This window comes from Heloderma suspectum, chromosome 6, assembly GCF_057233095.1.
Source record: "Heloderma suspectum isolate Gila_16-S chromosome 6, 16-S_ref, whole genome shotgun sequence".
Classification (NCBI taxonomy): Eukaryota; Metazoa; Chordata; class Lepidosauria; order Squamata; family Helodermatidae; genus Heloderma; species Heloderma suspectum.
The window spans coordinates 74,321,168-74,338,498 of record NC_139463.1 but is presented as its reverse complement, the minus strand read 5'-3'; the positions used below and the strand labels follow the sequence as shown (position 1 = coordinate 74,338,498).

The window sequence follows — 17,331 nt, the reverse complement described above, 5'->3', positions numbered from 1 at the left end:
CAACCCAGTCTCCCTTGGCAGGGAGTTCCAGAGCCTTGGAGCCACCACCAAGAAGGCCCTCTCTCACATCCACAACAAACATGCCTCTGATGGCAGTGGTACCGAGAGAAGGGTCTCTCATCAAGATCTTAAAACCTGGGCAGGCTTCCTTGGGCAAAGGTGTTGTTTCAGGTAGTCTGGTCTCAAACTGTACAGGGCTTTATAGGTCGTAACCAGCAATTTGAATTGTGCCTGGAAGTGGAAACAGAGCAGAATAAGGGATATGAATGAGTCTAATCCTGTGGATGGCTTGGGGCTGCATCACTCTGGCTCCCTCCTGCTTTGGCTTCAGGGACCTTAAAAAGATTGTGCGTGTGTGTGTGCGTGCACACGGGTGTGCGTGCGTGCACGTGTGCCAATCCTTATCTAGCCAAAACAGCACCATCCACACACAAGAGGGGAGTTATCTAGCATGGAGGAGCCCAAGGTTTGCAGAAGGATAAACAAATCTTTAGGGAAAATTTCCCAAAGGCTTCCAAACAGCCCAATGGGAGCTGAGCATACTCAGTGGCCATGGTCTGCTGACAGATTCAGGAGGCAGAGGCAGGGCTGGCCTGGGGTGAGTGAGCTGGGCGGTCACCAGGGGTGCTGAGCTGAGGGGGGCGCCAAGCTGAGCTGAGGGGACGCCAGGCTGAGCTGAAAGGGGTGAAAAGCTGAGCTGAAGGGGGCACCAAGCTGAGTTGAGGGGGGTGCCAAGCTGAGCTCAGTGGCTGTATTTTTTTAATGTACTGTCTGCTGTGAGCTAGGGTGGCAAAAACAAAGGTCTGTAATCTTTCTTTCAAGGTTCTACAGGTTGTTTGGGTGCTAACTACAAAAATTATCTTCCTTCAATTCACTTTAAAGTACGTTTCTTTTTCAGTTTCCACTCTGATGTAATTTGGGCTAGGTAAAAATCAGTGGAACACAGCTTTACTTTGAGGCAACATTACCGAGCACTCAGCACTTCAAATACTGTGAACACTGTAAGTGCTATATAAATACTACTACTACTAATAAAATAAGGCGTAAGCTGGAAGAGGTCAGCTGGATACCTTTTTTATTTATAACTTGTCTTTATTATTTTTAAAGATAAAAATAATGGATATTCTAAAATAAGGTTTGCTTACAAAAAGATAGGAACTGCTACAAAACAAAAAAGTATAATATAAAAACCTGTAGTAGTCCTGCTGTGTTGCATAGTGCACTGCCACTGCTGAGAATGTGGCTTTTCGAACTTTGGGTTGTGCAAACTGTAGCACAGTGGCCAAGAGATCAAGGGTTTGAGCAATGACATTCTCGATGGACATCACACCTGCACCAGATCCCACAAATCCTCTGGGTGGCCCTGCAAAGCCGACCGGGGGCAGGGGCACCAAAGGTACTCCTCACCCAGGGTGCTATTTATCCTAGGACTGGCCGGGGTCAGTGGGGGGGTGGGACTGGAAGCCACATGGGAGAGGGAATGGGATGGATGGAATGGAGTGTTGTGGAGGAGGGCTTAGCTAGCTGGCTGGCACAGAGCTGCAGATCCTACTTGACCTACTGTAGCCCTCCTGTAATGCCCGGGTTGGAATTCTTTACTTGTATGCAGCATCAGGCTGTATGCAAAAAATTTCAGCACATTCCCCTGTGGAACACAAAAGTCAGTGCTGGGTTTGAGGGCTGAGCAGAAAATACAGGTGAGTTTAGAAAAGGGAGCACAAGTTCATAACCTTTGTGGGCTGGCGGGGGCAGGGGGAGAGGGGACAGGCATACTGAATCTTGACTCTCTAGCAAACGTATATGCAATGGAAATATATATTTGCCACTTATACACATTCATCTTTTATGGGCATTTGTAAAATGCTTTCTAAGGTCATCAGTTAGCTGGGAGTGTGGTTTTGTCCTCCTCTGCTTCACTGCGGTGCTTTACTTAGGCAATTCCATCTCGGGCTCAATTGCTCATCTATAAAATGGGAATAATAGTGGCCTACCTATGCAGGTTACTGGAAAGGCAAATCCAATCGAAACTATTAAGTGCTTTCCAAGTGTTTCAAAAATAATGATAATTAGTTGTTGTAAACCTCATTGTTTACTAAAGGTGTTGCATAGATAATTCATGGCAAAAACAATAATTTCTAAGATGAGGCTTTTCTTGGTACAGAGTTTTGACTATTTCTATTGGCATAAAACACACACACACACACACACACACACAAATACACACAGAGTGATAAATCTGAGCCTGAAACGTGTTTTCAGTGCCAAGGCTCATTTCTAGAACACGCAAAACAATAAAGCAAGCAAGAAGTGCCTCTGCTGTGCTGGCTGGGGGTGATGGGATTCATAGTATAACACATCTGGAAGGCACCAGGTTGGGGAAGGCTGTGTTTCAAGGGTGGGCAACCTGAGTGGCTTCAGGAGCCTTGTGCCACCCACCCCCCAGGCTCCCATGGGGGCTGTACTGCTTCTACCACACCACCACCATTTGGCAGTGCAGCAGAGGCAAAAAAATAAAATAAAAACAGTGCTTTGCTGCTGAATTTTGGCTGCTAACTGCAACAGAAGCTGAAAAGGGGAAAATTTTGCTTTAAAACAAGCGAAATGTGACCCCTTTTAAGCCCCAGTTGCGGTTCGCTGCCGAAATTCAGTAGCAATGAGCTGGGGGGTTTTGCTGGCGGCACAGGGGTGCTGGGGGCCACACTAGAAGTTGGGGGGCCAAGTTGGCCACCTATGCTATATTTGTGGTGAACCGCCCAGAGAGCTTCAGTTATTGGGTGTTATAGAAATGTAATTAATTAATTAAATAAATTTGATCTATTAATAGGCACACTGAACTAGGGTTCAGCCTTTTCTCCTCTTCTCTCCCCACCTTCAGGAAAAGGCAAGATCCAAAGAAGTAAAGGGTGGGCAGAGGGAAAGTGACAAATAGGGTGGCCACATGGGTACCACCTGATTTGCATAACATGTGCACATCCTAATTTATAGATATAGATGCAAATTTAGAAATAATGACTATCATATAAATAGGAATCATAGAACCATAGGGTTGGAAGGGGCCTACAAGATCATTAAACAAAGGGCTGGATGTGCCTGATCTCATCTGATCTCAGAAGCTACGCAGGGTCAGCCCTGGTTAGTACTTGGATGGGACATTGCCTGGGAATGAGGCTTCCTGCACCGAGCAGGGAGTTGGACTCAATGGTCTTGTAGACTCCTTCCAACCCTATGATTCTATGATTCTATTATTTGAGTCCAACCTCCTGCTCAATGCAGGAAGCCTCATTCCCAGGTGGTCTGCCATCCAAGTGCTAACCAGGGCTGACCCTGCTTGCAATACATCTTGCCATCATGGGGAAGACAGACCAGGTAACCTGTGCGCTTTGCTCAGTCTGCTGTCCAGGTGTTGTTGATGACAACTTCAAGGCCCAGCTCTCCCTTCTGATGGGTCTTTATCTTTAAACTGGACTTGGAGAGCCCTTCCAATAGAACACACCTTCAAATAGAAGACTGTCTTCTGTAAAGTAAGGCACACAGCCACCCTAGCAAAGTTGAGCTAAATTCTACAGCAGGGTCTTGCATTTCCCGCCCTTGTTTGCATTTCCTGTCCATGTATTGGGGGGGGGGGAGCTGAAACTCATGAATGACAGTGAGATAATAATCACTGAGAAAGCCAGGGTAGTGCAATGTAGTGCTTAGCGTGTCAGACTAGGACCGGGGAGACCTGGGTTCAATTTTCCATTCAGCCATGAAGCACACTGGTGGCCATAAACCAGTCACGCTCTCTTGGCCTAGCCTACCTCACAGGGTTGTCATGATGACAAAAAAGGGGGAGAGATCCATTGTCATCATGAGACCCTAAGCCCCTTGGAGAAAGGATTTTTAAAAAGTTATAAAGTCTTGCAAGCTGACTTAAAACATAATGCGCACACCACCTGTTTCATCTTTGTGCCAGACAGATTCCTGTGGTACTCTAATTTGAATCAGAAAGTTCAACTGCCTTGCTCAAAATTCAACCTTATCTCCCTACTGGAAATAAGGAATGAACCATAGTCACACAACTACCACATGTTATTCTTGGCCTCCTTTCCGGAACCACTGCTTCCAATATAAGGACGGCCATGCCATCCATATATATTTCATTGCAGCCTTGCTTCCCGCACAAAAGCATGCATTTAGCCTGTGGCTTGCAGGAGTAGCCTGAGAATCCAGATGTTTTCCACTGATGTAGTGTGGCAAACTCTGGTGTGGTGGTGATGGAAAAGTGCTCTGGACACTTTTTTTTTTTTTGCGGAGGGAAAATAGACAGTTGTGATGCAAGGGAAATTGACATTTGTAGACCAGGATTGGAGTGGGCTTACTGGTCTTAAAAAGCACAGGATGCCTGAACTGATACTGGATTTTACCAAGCCAAGAAATGTAAAAAAAGAACCAGAAGTGCCTCAATGTTTGAGTTTCCCAGTTCTCTGATTCAGGTGCGGGTTTCCAAAACAACATACAATGAATATGTTTTCATGCACATGTTTGAGTGCCCAATTTGATGTTAACTCTGTGTTCAAGTGCCCAATTTGATGTTAACTCCATGAGTTTGAGAGCAAAGTAGCAGGAAAGTTTAAACAGGGATTATGGTAAGTGGATTACAAATTGCTTGGCCTCACTGGAGGTAACACACACAGCTCCCCAGACACACATACACACACAACTGCAAAAAATAAATCTATATCAGAGATTCCTATAAATAATAAAAAAAACTTCCAATAGAACATTAGGATCATATTGTTTTCTGTTTATTTATTTTTTTTCTGTTTATATCCTGCCCTGGCTCCAGGGAGCTCAGAGCAACTTATATGGTTTTGCAGGTGCACGCAGGTGCACGCCAGTGGAGGCTAGTGTCTCCGATGTCAGTGGGACGGTGAATCTGCTCCGGGTTTCAGTCAGAAATCTAAAAGAGCACCTTGGATAGCTCCTGTAGAGTTCTGACTGAAACTCGGAGCGGATTCAGCACCCCATTGGCATTGGCGTCCACTGGTGCACACACACCCTTTTATCCCCGCTCCCCCCTGACACACACACACACACACACACACACCCTAAACATCCCTAAGAGATAGCAACTGGCCCATGGTTACCTCATAAGCTTTATAGCTCAATGGAAATTTGAACCCAAGTGTCTCTAATCCTTGACGAAGACACTTTAACCACTACGCCACATGCGTTGGGTTTTTTGACAACACTTGATAATCACAAAGAGGCAGATAAAGACGGTGACTGAGTTTTGAACAGGGCTGGGTTAATCGTTAAGTGAAATACACTACAGAAGGGGCGTCGAAACTGAGGCCCACTGGCCAAATACAGCCTGCCTGGGCTCCCAATCTGGCCCTCCAGGGATCCCCAGTTGGCCACAACCCCTTTTCCTGGCGCTACCCCTTTTGTTTCGACTGCTGATTGGTGGTTTCCCAGCTTCTGCATGTTTCCCCACCACTCTTCTAAAAGGTTGAAATGCCTCTCCTAAGGCTTAGCTACCGGCAGTAAGACCTTTAAGTTAAATTAAGGTGGGTTTTTTTTTGTATTTTTGCTCCCACATTTTTCCCCCTTTGGCCATGCCCAGTTTTGCCTTCAGCCTCACCCACCACTAGAATGTGGCTCCCGAGAGCTTAAGAACATGAGAAGAGCCTTGCTGGATCAGGTGAAGGATCCATCTAGTTCAGTATTCTGTTCACACAGTGGCCAGTCAGCTGCCCATGGGAAACCCACAAGCAGGGTATAAGTGCAACAGCACCCACCCACCCATGTTCCCCAGCAACTGCTGTACATAGGCTCACTGCCTATGGTACTGGAGTTAGCACATAGCCATCAAGACTAGTAACCATCGATAGCCTTTTCCTCCAGGAATTTGTCCAGTCCCCTTTTAAAGCCATCCAAGTTGGTGGCCATCACTACATCCTGTGGTAGCAAGTTCCATAGTTTAACTATGCTCTGGGTGAAGAAGTCCTTCCTTTTATCTGTCCTGAATCTCCACCAATCAGCTTCATGGGATAACCCCAGGTCCTAGTATTTTGAGAGAGGGAGAAAAATGTCTCTCTATCCATATTCTCCACACCATGCATAATTTTGTAGACCTCTGTCATGTCTCCCCTTACCCTCCTTTTTTCCAAGCTGAACAATCCTAGCTGTTATAACCTTCTCTCATAAGGGAGATACTCCAGCCTTTGATCATTTTAGCTGCCCTTGTCTGCATTTTTTCCAGCTCTACAATATATATATTTTAGGTGTGGTGACCAGAACTGTACACAGTATTCCAAGTGTGGTCACACCATAGATTTGTATAGGGGTAGTATGATATTGGTAGTTTTATTCTCAATTCCTTTTCTAATTATGCTTCTCCAAAATTGAATCTGGTCCACTGGCAGAAAGAGGTTCAACACCCTGGCACTACAGAGTAAGATACTCAAAGTATAACATACCCTTTCTGGGACTCTTTCAGAAAGCAGAACTTAATTTCAGCCAGGACTCCTGATTACTGTTTATATCTACCTGAGCAGGCTTAGCACTGGGGCACTGTAATTAATATTAATAAATGAGAGTGTACCTTAGTGAATCACCATAGCCAACCCCTATAGGTCTTGGTTTAGGCCCTAAATTTTAGAGGGTTAAGATTTCCAGGCTAAAAGGTATAATAACTTCCAGATAGGCTTGGGACCTGGCATACCCACTTCGTTGTTGTTTATTCGTTCAGTCGCTTCCGACTCTTCATGACTTCATGGACCAGCCCATGCCAGAGCTTCCTGTCGGCCGTCGCCACCCCCAGCTCCCCCAAGGTCGAGTCTGTCACCTCAAGAATATCATCCATCCATCTTGCCCATGGGCAGCCCCTCTTCCTTTTGTCTTCCACTTTCCCTAGCATCAGCATCTTCTCCAAGGTATCCTGTCTTCTCATGATGTGGCCAAAATACTTCAGTTTTGCCTTTAATATCCTTCCCTCAAGTGAGCAGTCTGGCTTTATTTCCTGGAGTATGGACTGGTTTGATCTTCTTGCAGTCCAAGGCACTCTCAGAATTCTCCTCCAACACCACAGTTCAAAAGCATCTATCTTCCTTTGCTCAGCCTTCCTTATGGTCCAGCTCTCACAGCCATAGGTTACTATGGGGAATACCATTGCTTTAACTATGCGGACCTTTGTTGTCAGTGTGATGTCTCTGCTCTTAACTATTTTATCAAGATTTGTCATTGCTCTCCTCCCAAGAAGTAAATGTCTTCTGATTTCCTGGCTGCAGTTAGCATCTGCAGTAATCTTTGCGCCTAGAAAGACAAAGTCTGTCACTGCCTCCACATTTTCTCCCTCTATTTGCCGGTTATCTATCAAGCTGGTTGCCATAATCTTGTTTTTTTTGAGGTTGAACTGCAACCCAGCTTTTGCACTTTCTTCTTTCTCCTTCGTCATAAGGTTCCTCAGCTCCTCCTCACTTTCAGCCATCAAAGTGGTATCATCTGCATATCTGAGATTGTTAATGTTTCTTCCAGCGATTTTAACTCCAGCCTTGGCTTCATCAAGCCCAGCACATCGCTTGATGTGTTCTGCGTACAGGTTGAATAGGTAGGGTGACAGTATACAACCCTGCCGTACTCCTTTCCCAATCTTAAACCAGTCCGTTGTTCCGTGGTCTGTTCTTACCGTTGCTACTTGGTCGTTATACAGATTCCTCAGGAGGCAGACAAGATGACTTGGTATCCCCATCCCACCAAGAACTTGCCACAATTTGTTATGATCCACACAGTCAAAGGCTTTAGAATAGTCAATAAAACAGAAATAGATGTTTTTCTGAAACTCCCTGGCTTTCTCCAGTATCCAGCGGATAGTGGCAATTTGGTCTCTAGTTCCTCTGCCTTTTCTAAACCCAGCTTGTACATCTGGCAATTCTCGTTCCATGAATTGCTGGAGTCTACCTTGCAAGATCTTGAGCATTACCTTACTGGCATGTGAAATAAGTGCCACTGTTTGATAGTTGGAACATTCTTTAGTGTTTCCCTTTTTTGGTATGGGGATATAAGTTGATTTTTTCCAAGTGGCTATTCTTGTGTTTTTGCTGGCATATGGCATGCATCACCTTGACAGCATCATCTTTCAAGATTTTAAACAGTTCAGCTGGGATACCGTCGTCTCCTGCTGCCTTGTTATTAGCAATGCTTCTTAAGGCCCATTCAACCTCACTCTTCAGGATGTCTGGCTCTAGCTCACTGACCACACCTTAAAATCTATCCCCGATATTATTATCCTTCCTATATAGATCTTCTGTATATTCTTGCCACCTTTTCTTGATCTCTTCTGCTTCTGTTAGGTCCTTGCCATTTTTCTTTTTGATCATACCCATTTTCGCCTGGAATTTACCTCCGATGTTTCTAATTTTCTGGAAGAGGTCTCTTGTCCTTCCTATTCTATTATCTTCTTCCGCTTCTGCGCATTGCTTGTTTAAAAATAATTCCTTAGCTCTTCTGGCTAACCTTGGAATTTTGCATTTAATTGGGCATATCTCCCCCTATCACTGTTGACTTTTGCTTTCCTTCTTTCTTGGGCTACTTCCAGTGTCTCAGCAGACAGCCATCTTGCCTTCTTGGTTTTCTTTTTCTTTGGGACGTTTTTTGTTGCTGCCTCCTGAACAGTGTTGCGAACTTCTGTCCATAGTTCTTCCGGGACCCTATCTACTAAATCTAGTTCCTTAAATCTTTTCTTCACCTCCTCTGCATATTCGTTAGGGATGTACGAAAGTCACTTACCTTTTCGCAGGGGTGATTCGCAGTGGGGGGGAGGCGCTTCGCTTCTCCCCCGAAGTTCAGGCGAGGGGGGGGAGGCACCCCGCCTCACCCGGTTGAAATTCAGGCCGGGGAGAAGCACCCCGTCTCCCCGGCCGCGAAAGAAAAAGTAAAAAAAAAACAACCCCCCCTGCGATAGGCTACGTAACGATTAACGTAGCCTATCACGGCTAGATTTCCAAAGTCAGCCGTGATAGGCTACGTTAATCGTCACGTAGCCTATCACGGGTGACTTTGGGGGGGAAAAAAAGTGCGTATGCAAATGGCGGCGGCCCATGGGCGCCACCATTTGCATTCCTTATTTTGGCACGTCTAGTCTACGTAAAGATTTACGTAGACTATGGTGAAAATAAGGGAATGCTATTTGCGCTGCCCTTATTTTCGCCGTAGTCTACGTAAATCTTTATGTAGACTAGACGTGCCAAAATAAGGAACGCAAATGGCGGCGCCCATGGGCCGCCACCATTTGCATACACGCTTTTTTTTTTCCAAAGTCACCCGTGATAGGCTACGTGATGATTTATGTAGCCTATCACGGCTGACTTTGGAAATCTAGCAGTGATAGGCTACGTAAATCGTCACGTAGCCTATCACGGGTTTTTTGTTTTGTTTTGTTTTTACTTTTTTATTTTGTAATGGCGGCAGAGGCAGCCGGTCAGGAGACCTGCCGCTGCCCCCGCCCCTGATGAACCACCGCCGAACCGCCGCCGGGACCCGCTGCCGAGAGGGACATTCGCTGAAGGTAAGTCCCATCCCGGGGGGGTCCAGGGGGCCGGCGGAGAATTTCCCCAACACTTTCGGGGGGCCGAATGCCTCGGCGCTCGGCCTCCCAAAGATTCGTGGAGAAATTCTCCGCCATCCCTAATATTCGTTAGGAATATTAGTGAGCTCATATCTAACTGATCTCTGAGTCTTCCCTATTCTCTTTAGTCTGATTCTAAATTGTGCAATAAGAAGTTCGTGATCTGAACTACAGTCAGCTCCAGGTCTTGTTTTTACCGACTGTATAGATGTCCGCCACCTTTGGCTACAAGGGATGTAGTCAATCTGATTTCGGTGTCGACCATCTGGTGAAGTCCATGTATAAAGTCGTCTTTTAGGTTGTTGGAAGAGAGTGTTTGTTATGCACAGTGAGTTGTCTTGGCAAAATTCTATCAGCCTATGTCCCGCTTCAGACCATGCTTGCCTGTAATTCCAGGTGTCGTTTGACTACCTACCTTAGCATTCCAGTCTCCTGTAATGAAAATAACATCTCTTTTTGGCGTATTGTCCAGTAGGTGGTGCAGATCCTCATAGAACTGATCTACTTCTGCTTCTTCAGCATCTGTGGTTGGGGCGTATATTTGGATCACTGTGATGTTAAATGGCTTACTCTGAATTCGAATTGATATTATTCTATCGTTTTTTGGATTGTATCCAAGCACTGCTTTAGCCACTTTATTATTAATTATGAAGGCTACTCCATTTCTTCTGTGGTCCTCTTGTCCACAGTAGTAGATCTGGTGGTCATCTGATGTGAAGTGGCCCATTCCAGTCCATTTCAGTTCACTGACACCCAGAATGTCTATATTTAATCTTGACATCTACCCAATAACCACATCCAATTTGCTCATAGATCTTACATTCCAGGTTCCTATGGTGTGTTTACAACATCGGATTCGTCGTTCACCACCAGCACCGTCTTTTCAGCTTTGAGCTAGCTGTGTCATCACATCTGGGGCTAGCTGAACTTATCCTCTGTTCCTCCCCAGTAGCATTTTGACCATCTTCTGACCTGGGAGTCCCATCTTCCGATGGTATACCAACATATCTCTTGTTGTACCCATTTAGTTTTCATGGCAAGAATACTGGGGTGGGTTGCCGTTACCTTCCCCAGGGATCGTATTTAGTCTGACCTCTCTGCCATGACCTTCCCGTCTTGTGTGTCTCTTCACGGTTTAGCTCATGGCGTCATTGAGGTGCTCAAGCTCCAGCACCACGGCAAGGTAACGATCTCCTTTGCTGGAGGGCATACCCACTACTCTTCTTAAAAATCAAATGCTATTTGAACAGTTAACAACTCAAAATACATCATGCAGATTAAACCTGTTCGCAGATAGTTTTATATAAGTTATTGTGCTGTTTGCATACATCAGATTTGTTGTTCAGTCATTAAGTCGTGTCCGACTCTTCGTGACCCCATGGACCACAGTACGCCAGGCCTTCCTGTCCTGCGCTCTCTCCCGGAGTGTGCTCAAGTCCATATTCATTGCATCAGTGATGCTATCTAGCCATCTCATCCTCTGCCATCCCCTTCTCCTTTTGCCTTCAGTCTTTCCCAGCATCAGGGTCTTTTCCAGTGACTTTTCTCTTCACATTAGATGGCCAAAATATTTGGCTTCAGCTTCAGTATCTGTCCTTCCAATGAGCAGTCAGGGTTGATTTCCTTTAGGAATACATCAGATAGTTTTACACAAGTTATTCACTGAGTATTTAAATCATTTGGATTTCTGTTTTAAACAAAGAAAATGGTGGTGGCTGAGAATAGAAGGAAGTAAAAAACACGGAAAAGCTTCCAAACTCTCTTTTGGAACCATAAGAACTAAAAGACTGCTTTTTTAAAACAAACAAATGAGGTCTGCAATTCTCTGGCTGACCACATTCTGTGCCACAAAGCTGGTTCAGCTTTTGTACTATGTACAAATCTGGCATGCTTTCTTTTTAAAACACACACCCCAAACCTAAACCTGGAGCATCTCAACACCAGCCTAAAATCTGGCATTTAAAACGGGACTTTCTGCTTCCATTTTAAATGCAGAATCATGATGAACTCCCTTTACATGTGCTTCATCCCGCCCACTTTTCTCCCTTATCCAAGTTTCCATATTTTCATTATACAGCCGCTAGATGGCGCTGTGGTCTAGCACCTCTTATTGCAGGTTTTCCTCTTTTCACAGAGGGAACTCAAGCACTGTAATTTGATAGCTCATTATCTCAGATCTTTTAAAAAACGGAAGAAGGTCATTTAGTGCGAGAGACGACCTGGAGGTTGACGACTTCATCTAAAGGACCTGCAAACTTCCGTGAGTAACCAATCTCAATAGCAGGATAAAAGCGGCATGTGAAGAAGCCCCTGTTCTCAACACCCCCACTCCCCAAAACACAAAAACACAGCCCAATAATCCTGAGAGCCTACACTGTGGTATACACTTATCTGGAAGTAAGTCCCATTGAACTTAGTGGGACTTAGACATAAACATGCATAGGTTTGCATAGTTAATCACCAACTTGGTCAACATCAGCAAGGCTGGGCATTTACTGGGGCCCAGAAGCTGCTCAGGGGCCCAACTATGGAATTTGCTGCCAGAAGATGTAGCGATGGCCACCAATTTCAATGGCTTTAAAAGGGGGTTAGACAAGTTCATGGAGAATAAGGCTATTAATGGCTACTAGTCCTGATGGCTATATGCTACCTCCAGTATCAGAGGCAGTATGCCTATGTACACCAGTTGCTGGGGAACATGGGCAGGAGGGTGCTGTTGCACTCATGTCCTGCTTAAGGTTTTCCTGTGGGCAGCTGGTGGGCACTGTCTGAACAAAATGCTGGATTAGATGGACCCTTGGTCTGATCCAGGAGGTCTCTTTGTATGTTCTTACAATCTATTGGCATAGATCTTATAGAACGAAAAGTTTTACCTGGAAGCAATTTTGCCTTAGAAGCTCTTTCCTCTAAATCTCAGATGTTTTGAGATGGAATGTTATAAGGCAGTGATGAGGAAAAACACTTTGTACATGATTTACTTATTAGTTTTAGGAAAATTATACCCTGCCCTACCAGCTTGTAAACCACCTTAGAAGTTTGGCCAATGAGTGGCATAGAAATCTTTTAAGGGCACAATCCTATCAGGATAGGTGGCCGCCTCCGAATTCAGAGGCAACCGCCTATCCAATGCAGGGCAGGAGACGTACGGAGGGGATTGTCCCCTCTGCGCTTCAGCTGCCCTGCATTTACAACTAGACAGCCGATTTCATCTGTCTAGCCGTGGGACCTCGGAGCGTGGGAAGCGGCAGCCAGACAACACGTAGGATATGTCATACCACCATTTCTGACTTCCCCACCCCTACATGCCCCCAGGAATGCCCCGTTTTTGCCACTCTGTGCTTCTCTTCCGAGCACAGAGCACGAGGCCGTTCTGCGCTGCCTACGAGGCAGTGTGGGAGGGGGTGGAGGTCGGTTCTAGTGGCCATAGGATTGCTTCCTCCATATATTTTTAAAAATTAAAATCAACTGTCATTCTTGTTTGTCGTTCTTTTTCCACATTTCAGTAGCAAATGTGGGACTAGGAGGCTTCATCGATAGCCACTTGTCCAAAGGTCTTGCAAAAATCTGACATTATCCTATTTTGGAGATTCCATATAATATGAATGAGTGGAACAAAGGAAAAAAAGTCAGGAGGAAAGAGTTCAAAGTATGAGAGAGAGAGAGAGAGAGAGAGAGAGAGAGAGAGAGGAGTCTTAACATCAGGAGAGTTGGCAGTTCAACCTGGTCAGAGGAAAGCTGGACACTATCATAGGGTGGCCATGTGTCCTGTTTTAGAAAGGACAGTCCTCACTTTGAAGGAATCCTCTACTTGAATGGCTCCCCAGTCCAGGTCTGGTTAAAGATAAAGAACCATGAGAAGGGAGAACAGCCAAGGACATTGAAGCTGCTAATCAACTTGGCAATCAACAGTTAGCATCTGGACAGCAGCCTGCACAGGCAGAGCACACATATCACCTGGCCAAAGTCTTCTCCACTATGGTGAGATGTATTGTATTTCTAGTTAAAGTATATGAATTCTATCTAAATACGCATCTATACCTATAAATTAGCACACGCAGCTTTGTTGCAAATCTGTGCCCTTTTTTATCCTTTTTTTTGGCAGAGGGGTAGTGACAATACATTTCTTCTTTTTTGGTGATGCGTAACTGGCCACCCTAGCACGATGCAACCATGCTCCCAAGTAAAGCACCATAAACCCCTAGGTATCTGCCACTTATACAGCTGGGGTAATTAGTTCCTGCCTTCCTCTCTGTCTCTTCCCATGCTACATCTAGCCAAGGTCAGCAAAACCATTGAGTAGCAGCAGCAGCAACTGGAGGAAGGCACAGAAGGGATATTCATGGAGGAGGATGTTTTGTCTCATATGTTAGATTTCTAAAAGAGAAAGACTGGTATCAGTGGAGGCTGGTGGCTCTGATTTCGGTGGGGCTATGCATCTTATTCTGGGTTTCAGTCAGAACCAGCCAGAACTCTAAAAGAGCTATCCAAGGTTCTTAACCCATTTTGTGGGTAGGGTTCAGCACCATGAATAGTTCCTTTAGAGCTCTGGCTGGTTCTGACTGAAACCCAGAATAGATATACAGCTCCACCAAGATCGGAGCCACCAGCCTCCACTGACTGGTATATTTCACATTAATATTCTCAGCCTAAACATATCGTCTCTGAAGTAAGTCCTACTGACTTGGATAGGCTAGAGTTACCATGTGCTTAGGATGGCCATGTATATTATTTCAGCTGTGAAGCACACAACTAACATTTCTCTTCTCCATTCCCCTCCGTCCCATGCTTCACAACTGGTTCTACACTCCCCATAAGTTAGAACAAAAACAAATACCTGTTTGCCAACATTGATTAAAACAACAACACACAACTCTGAGCATGTGCAGTTTTGCATTTTAAACTGACTTAAATCCTAGCACTCTCATGACTACAGCAATAAAATGGAGTCTGTTTCTGCTGCCCTGATTCTAAATACATTGCCTTGGGAATAAGCGCAATCACGCAGCATGTAACTGTACTTCTGCTGCCATTCATTGCCTGCCGTTTGCAGGGGGTGAGGGAAACACTTGAGTATGATGAGACCGTATAGAGTACATATTTCTTTTATTCAAAGTTATAGGAGAGATGTGAGTCGGAGACAGCCACTCTTCTCCCATAACATCTAGTTAAGCCCTCAGTTGCCCTCCCTCCATCTGTCCTTTGCGCGTGGACTGTCCAAGTAGAGACGGCCATTTGGCTTAGTCAATCGTTATGGTTTGGCTGCTTTCCCTGCCATTTCCTGGCGTGAAAATATTAAGCTGAGACACTTTATGAAACAGGCAACAAGCACTGAAAGGGCTGCAAGACTCCTTCCTGCTGGCCACGCACTGCTGACTTTTCCTGTTTACACAGTTTTCCAGCTGAGATTGGGTTGGAGGCAAAGGAGGATCTGGGCTAGTTTGGGATGTTTTAAAGTGGTTTTGGGCACGCACATTTTATTTCCCCTAGAGAATTTTTATTGTATATATAAGATGTTCAGGCCTCACTGATATGTAGACAGATTGGGTGGGGGGGTGTTAAAATTGTCTGAGTACTAGAGCTGAAACCAATCTGAGAAACTCTGATTATTACAAACGTGCAAGTGAGACTCCTGCACATTTCTCCCTCAAAATGAAGAAACTTAAGGTGTACCACAAAATGGCCAAACTGTTCCTACACTGGCTAGAAAGCTGTAATTTGGTACTTTACACATGTAACCCAAGTCTAAAGGGTTACATGTGTATCCCCCCCCTCTCAAAACAAGCATGTCCCTAAATGGTCAATCCACTTCCTCACAGAAACCCTGAAATCTGGTTCATGTGTTGTCCAAAACAACCAGAACATAAGAAAGGTCTGAAGGGGAAAACTTTTGCATGTCTACATCACCCCCTCAAAATGGTGGGCAGTAATTGTACCCTAAAATAGTTAAGCTGCTCCCACAGTAGCTAGGAAGGTGAAATCTGATACAAACATACCCCAAGGTACCCTGATTACTATCACAGGCTAAAAGGGTGGACATGTGTACATTTCTCCCTCAAAACCTGAGTCCCCTGTCCCAAATGGCCAAGGTATTTCCAGAAAGCTGAAATTTGGCAAATACATATCTCTGGACGCCCAGATTACTAGAAAAATCTGAAAGGGGGACATTTGTGTGTCTCTGCCTCAACGTGGGAAGCGTTAAGTGTATACCATAAAATACATGTGCAGTTACATATCACCTACAAATCTACATTTGGTGCACATCTAGCTAGGACAGTCTGATTAATAGAAAAAGCTTAAAATGGGACATTTTAACATCTAGTGTTCAAAAATGAAGTGCTGAAGTTTACTCAGCCCAGACAGAGTAAACAAAACCTCCCAAGGAGTGGAATGTTGGGTTGCCTGCATTAGATCTGTTGCTCTTTCACACTCTTGAATAAGCCTTGTGAGAGATTTCCAATAGCAGCTAGTAGGAACCTGCATTTAGGCTCGCAGAACTGCAAGCTTCATTTCCTACTATTAGATATATCAGTTAAATGTGGCTTGTAAGACCCTCTAAGCCTTTAGTGGTGAGCTACTGGGAAGTCCTGAATGTTCACAAGCTATCCAACTTCTGAAAGGAATGGTCATCCAATGGAATGTTGAGAGAACAGTGAAGCTCATGTGAAGGAAATGAAAGTTTAGAAAACTTTGGTTGTCAGAAAACTTCACAGCGTTATTTTTGAGGATGTACCACTGGAAACTGCACTAAATGTGATGGTATACCAAGAAGAAGTTTCAACCTGGTGCAGGACAAAATAACTGGAAGTCAGAATGGGCTAAGGCTGTCCAGATCCATAGCCAGGGTGGTCATGTGGCCTATTTTTACAGAGGACAGTTCTGTCAGGGCTGACAGAGGACTGTCCTCTGTTTGAAGGAGTTCTCTATTGGAAGGGCTACCCTGTCCAATTCTGGTTGAAAGATAAAGAACAATAAGAACTGTTGCCCATCAACACTTAGCAGCTGAGCAGGAGACTGAACAGGCAGGCACACAGGTCACCTGGTCACAGTTTTCCACACTATGGTGAGATGGATTGTATTTTTTCTTTAAATTATAAGAATTCTTTCTAAATTTGCATATAAACATATAAATTAGCATGTGCACATTTTATGCAAATTGGTGTCCTCTTTTGTTGGTGATGCATTTCCTCTTTTGGGGAGATTCATAAGTGCTCACCCTGGGCATCTGGTTGGCCACGATGAGAACAGAATGTTTTACTAGATAGTCCAACATTTGTACAGGTCCAGGGCTCTTCTTATGGTCTTACTCATGTAAATAGATATGTGAATCAACCGCAACACATCCGAAAATAAATGTAAAAGAAATCACCTTCATAAATACATCTAGATTTGTCTTGAACTCAGCGAAGCCTGTCTCTCTGACAACCATCCCATGGGAAAGACATTTACACTTCTAATACGTAAAATCTTTAAATGTGTGAAATGATTCATCCTGCGTGCATTTTCAGAGATAAGGTGGGACCAGAGGAGGCTGGTAGTTCCGATTGTGGTGGGGTTCTGAATCCATTCTGGGTTTCAGTCAGAACCAATCAGAACTCTAAAGAAGCAATCCAAGCACCTTGGATAGCTCCTTTAGCGTTCTGGCTTGTTCTGACTGAAACCCAGAATGGATTCACAGCCCCACCAAAATCGGAGCCACCAGATCCACTGAGTGGGACCATCCCTAA

The 17,331-nt window shown here is 44.8% G+C and overlaps 1 protein-coding gene across 2 annotated transcripts in view; it reads right to left on the bottom strand.

The window, feature by feature from the left end:
* Positions 1-17,331, bottom strand: part of PLXDC1 (plexin domain containing 1) — a 96,843-nt gene that overhangs the window by 66,231 nt on the left and 13,281 nt on the right. The window lies entirely within an intron of this gene.